Here is a 6,217-nt window from a genome sequence, read left to right on the forward strand (position 1 = left end):
TCAGTTACAGAGTTTTATGGTGAGTATAAATCTGTATATTTCTAAAACTAGTTACATAACCTGTTTAGGGGTAACCGTGTATCGTCGGTTGTGCGTCATCTTGTACCTTGAAACGGAAGTTCTTGTACCTTAGAACACGCGATATTTGCGAATGAAGTGTTATCAGCCTTGACAATACAGCTTTGTGTTATTTTCCAGTAGGTTTTCTTTCAAAATGTGATTTTTGATAATACTTCTGCTTAATTAGATTTGGCTTACAGATTATAGGTGTGTAGCAGAGTGATAATGTAACACACAGAGTATTAAATTCAGTGTTCACAAGGTACTCCTGATGACAAAACTTTTAAATTTGAGTACAGTATTTGCAACTAGATACACGACCATGTTCTGTCTTGGAACACTTTCTCATAGTTGGAAAAACCTTATTTTTCTTGAGTAATTTTTGTACTTTTAGGAAAAGGCTGCAGCATATTTTAAGTGAATGCTGTCATTTCAGAATCTAATAACGAAGTTATCAAACTTCTGTCACAGAAAGCGAAACTCTGAGAAATGTTCCAAGTTTCAGTACTCTCCTCTACGCTAATAGTCATCTCTCCTAACAGTGGCATATAATGAAGGAGAGGAAGCGATAATCGCATCTCAGTCTTCCATTCCATATATTTACCGTGCGTTTTCCTCTTGTAGGTATTATCATGTGCTATCTATCAACACTATAGTGTTAATTGTTTGATTTTTCTTTTGTAACGGATGTCGTGTTTTTGAGATGATGTTCTTTGTTGAGTGTACCAGAAGATCAAAGTACGGTGTATGAGTTGTAACAATAAATGTCATGGCAGCCTTCTGTGTTTTACTCACCAACCACCAGTCACTGCACCCTCCTGATAACACTTAGTTGATTGTTTATGTTTAGGAGTGACATGACCAGAGGGCTAAAATATGTGTTCTATTAGCTCTTGGTATGCTTTAGCTTGGAATTTGCATAATGACTTCCCAAAGCGTCTTGAATGTCATTTCTCTTTATCAGCACGTTTCAGTAGTTACAGAGGAGTACTTGCATACTGCATACTTTATTATATACTGCGTGATAATTTCAAATAAATAAGGATTACCCTGTGTAGCAGCAGTTTTATGCTGGTTTTAAAGGAAATTGAGGTCTCGGACGTTTCTTGTAATAGCGTGCAGTAAACCTTGTCGGCTTAATCGAGACAAACTAGCAGACAGACAATCCCGAGGCCTTGTAACGGCATCTGCTGCTACATTCCGCTAGATAATTCCAACTTATCTAGTTGCACGGTGCGAGCATTAAGCCGGACAACTTCTCGCCAACCAGGCAATATGTGCCCTGGCGCCAGTTCCGAATGAGGCGGCGTGTTCCGCGGAAGAAGCCGCGGTCCGCAGTTTTCTTTCATCCAGATGAACGTGAAAGCAGGAAGCCGGGTCAGCCAAGTTTTCCCATTACCACAGAACTGAGCGCCGCATTTGTGTGCCCCCGCCACAGAGACCCCGCTTGCTGCGCGTTGGTCCGCCGTCCCCGCAACTCCGGCGAACAGCGCACCTCCGTCGCAGTATTTCGTGGTAATAGCCAACGTAGAACAGGAACAAGGCGTCTCTTTCTTTCCTGCCGGTTCTGTGGTCACGACAGACTGTTTCAATAATATATCTTACGAGAAAGTAGTCCAACATAGTGACGGAGAACAGACTCTCTCTGACAACCAATAGGCAAGTACGTTGTTTTCTCTTTCACTCGGTCTTTTCAGTCGATTGAAACAACTGAGCCGGCCGGTGTGGCCGAGCGGTTTTAGGCGCTTCAGTCTGGAACTGCGCGACCGCTATGGTCGCAGGTTCGAATCCTGCCTCGGGCATGGGTGTGTGGTAGTTAGGTTAGTTAGGTTTAAGTAGTTCTAAGTTCTAGGGGACTGATGACCTCAGATGTTAAGTTCCATAGTGCTCAGAGATATTTGAACCATTTGAAACAACTGAATGAACTTCGACAGTGTCAGTTGCTTAAGGGGAGTCGTACTGTCCAAAATGACAATATTTTATGTTTTTACTTTTCTGCAAATTATGAAAATATGGATGTTTATGCTTAATTTGGTGTTCGTTTTATTGAAATATTAGATTATTTACTATTTTAAATAAATATTTGGAAATAATCATGCAATGACATTTCCGAGAATTTTGTTTTCCATCATTTCGCATATTGGCATTTTTCTCTGCAACTATATAATCTAGAATGTTGTGGTTTCTTTTGTTTTGTAGAGAACTGTCCGTTTCATAAGTTGGCTACACTGGCGGTACCTGGTAAACTCTTTGAACTGTATGTTGTGTCTAGACAAGACAGCCTAGACACAATGAGAGGAAGCCGAAAGGCACGCGCTAAGTTAAAGCAGGATGGCGTGAGGTCTGAAACAGGATACGTAATGAATGCTATAAAGAAAAGTACGTAGCTTCTGGAATACTTAACTTTAATCCATCCTTTTGGTACATCTGGAGATTGTGGCGATACAAGTGAGACTCTCTAGATAAATGCAATGTTACTAATGGCGCCTTGCTAGGTCGTAGCCATTGACTTAGCTGAAGGCTATTCTAACTATTGGCTCGGCTAATGAGCAATGCTTCGTCCATGTAGTCGCTAGCAAAGTCGTCCGTACAACTGGGGCGAGTGCTAGTCCGTATCTCGAGACCTGCCTTGTGGTGGCGCTCGGTCTGCGATCACACAGTGGCGACACGCGGGTCCGACATGTACTAATGGACCGCGGCCGATTTAAAACTACCACCTAGCAAGTGTGGTGTCTGGCGGTGACACCACACTGTACATTTGTTTGTGTAGGACAACAACAGTTATCCATTAGCCGCGTTTTAGTTTCTGTGTTTTCTGTGATAGTTTTCGTCATGGCTAAACCGAATGGAGTGTTTAAAAAAATACGAAACAAAGGAAACAGATACTAGAACAAATATAGCAGCAGTAAAAAGAGTGGTTATCGCCGAAGGGCTTGATAATTTGGTTGTAAATAGTGACAGTCCTTCTACCCCTCCGAGTGCTTCGAAGAAAAAACTGCTGGGTAATGATGTAAAATATAACGCAGCTTCAGACAGTGAAACAAACTGCAATATCATTATTAATCTCCATATACTTATTTCAGCTTTGTGTGAGACAGTGTGTTGTCGTATATGTGGAGGGGAAATTGAAATTTCTGAAAAGCTATCTCAACGCAATGGTCTGGTGTGCACTTTACAAATAATGTGTTTGAACTGTAAAAGCGAAAAGACTTTCAAGACTTCAGAAGTAAGTGTAAAGAATGGACTTTTTGACACTAATCTAAGATACTTCTATGGACTTAGACGCATAGGAGAAGGCCATTACGCTGGTAAGGTTCTTTGTGGCTTGTTGAACGTCCCTAGTCCCCCTGCAAAATCTATCAAATACAACTCCATAGTAAGAAGTAGTTTCAAGGCGTGTGCTGTGGAGTCAATGACTACAAGAGCAGAGCAGTATGTAGCAGAAAGTGGTAGTTCTGAAATAGCAGTATCATTCGACGGATCCTGGCAAAAAGAGGTTTCCAGTCAAAGAATTCATGTGCATCTATTATCAGCATCGACAGTGGGAAAGTGTTGGCTTTTGAGGTGTTGACCATGTACTGTCAGGGTTGTGGGCAAGCAGGCAAGAGTATTGAACAGCAAGTTAAGCATGAAATGAATTGTCAGAGAAACTATGAAGGAACTAGTGGAGGGATGGAGGTTGCTTCCGCAGTGAAAATGTTCCAACGTTCACAGCATGACCGTGCTGTTAGCTACATACGTTTTCTTGGGGATGGAGACACGATCGTATAAGGCAGTGGTGGAGAGTAAACCCTATGGCGATTGGTCAATGACAAAACTAGAGTGCATTAATCATGTGCAAAAGAGGATGGGCACGAGGGTACGTAGACTCAAACAGCACTTTGGAAGTACCAAGCTATCTGATGGTCCAAGTATAAGACGTCGACTGACTGATAAACAAATTGATCAGATTACACAATATTATGGTATGGCTATTAGAAGTAACAGAGATAATTTAGATGGTATGAAGAGAGCTGTCTGGGCAATTTATTTTCACAAGCTGTCTACAGATGCTGAACCAATACACAACCTGTGTTCCACTGAATGGTGTAAATACTTAAAGGCAAAAGAGGAGGGTAAACCAAATGCTGTTATGCTTGCCATGAAACATGTGTTTCAGGATCTTGCCCAACCAAAGCTGTTGAAAAAAGGTCTGAAGGACAAAACACAAAATTCGAATGAATCATTTAACAATGTTGTATGGTCAAGGATACCAAAAAATGTGTTTGTTAGAAAGTCAGTCTTTGAACTTGGTGATTTGGATGCTGTACTTACTTTTAATGATGGCTATTCTGGAAGACTACAGGTTTTGGAATTCTTGGCATTAATAAATGTTACAATACCACTAAAAGTGTGATGCACTTGGACCAACTGCGAATCATGAAGGCAGAGATTGCAACAAACAATATGTCAAAAGAAGCCAGATACAAGAGAAGGAGGGCAGCACTGGGTGAGGAAGCTGAAGGAGGAGATGAGGACTACCATCCAGGAGGATTCTAACATATTCTTATGTATCGCTTGGCTGTATATTAAAATTTTTTCTTTAAACGCAATTTTCTCAACATGACATTTTCCAGTATAAAAGCTCCTTTTTTTCAAAAACTTTTGAATCTGCATCAATGAATTATTTACCACATGGCATAGGTAGTACAATGATGTTGTAGCTTTACTTGAGTAGTATTTACTGTAATAGTTAAAATTCAAGAATTAAAATTGTGAAAATTTACACCAAAAAATTATATCTTTAGGGAAAAAATCATAACTTTTTTTCCAGTTGTTATTTTAAAGTGATTGTAGAGCAATACAGTCACAAAACATGGGAGAACATGTGATAAAAACACCACATCAATATACTCAACAGTTCCTGAGAAAACGGGGCATTTATATAGCCAATTTAACATTGTCGAGGTAGGGTGGTACGACTCCCCTTAAATGTTTTCCAGTTACTCTCCGGATCTGGGTGCTTTCACTTAATGCGAGACAACCGACTGACAAGAGTCTCTGGCGGTTACGTCAGTCTTATGAGTTGCAGGAGTGTTTCAATCTACGTACCCTAGCGATCTGTTCGGTTATGCATTAGTGAAGGCCAGGGCTGCCACCTTTCCAAGAGACAAGTAACGAATCTTATTGAAGAAGAGATAAAAAAGAAGTTTATAAAAATGAAGTAGTTTTAAAATATACGTATTTATTGACTGAAAAACGAATTTTTCGTAGTTCTGGCATTTGAAATGAATCTTTGATTGGTTATAAATGTTGAATAACAGATGCGATACACTGATGAGCCAGAATATTATGACCACCGACCTACTATCGATATAAACAGCAGCGTCACTTGGCGAGAAACGACTGCTATTCAGATACGCGCACGGTGCATGTAATATCGACGAGACTGCTGTCCGTGTGCAAAATGGGGAAGGCGCGCAATCCGTTTATGTTTGACCGAGTGCAGACTGTGATGACCCGGAGGCTCGGCACGAGCATTCCGGAAACTGTACGACTTGTTGGGTGTTTGAGGAGTGCTGTGATGAGTGTCTTCAACACGTGGCGAAACCAGGGTGAAACCACGTCCTCTCATTATAGATGTCACACGTGGCAGACTGGGCAGACTGGTAAAACAGTACATGTGGCGAACTACGGCGGAACTAACATCGGACTTTAATGACGGGCAGAGTACAAGTGTATCTGAACACACAGGGCACCGAACACTCCTAACGATGGGCCACTGCAGCCGACGTCCAATGCATGTGCCAGTGTTAACACCAGACATCGGCAACTACGAGTGAAGTGGGCAGGTGACCACTGGCACTGAATATTGGCTCAGCAGCAGAACATTGCATGGTGAATGCCAGTACCTTCTTCATCATGTCGATGGGGGGAGGGGGGGGCGTGTGTTCGTCGTCTTCCAGGGGAACAGCTCAGCTACTTGACACCTGCACTGCGGGACAGAGACAGGCTGGCGGCGGCTCCATAATGCTATGGGGAATATTCACGTGGGCGTCCATAGATCCCGTGGAGCTCGTGCAAGGCACCATGACAGTCATGGAGTCTCGTACACTGGTTGCAGACCATTTACACCCCTTCATGACGATGATTTTTCCCGACTGCAGTGATACGTTTC

This window comes from Schistocerca serialis, chromosome 7 (assembly GCF_023864345.2).
Source record: "Schistocerca serialis cubense isolate TAMUIC-IGC-003099 chromosome 7, iqSchSeri2.2, whole genome shotgun sequence".
Classification (NCBI taxonomy): Eukaryota; Metazoa; Arthropoda; class Insecta; order Orthoptera; family Acrididae; genus Schistocerca; species Schistocerca serialis.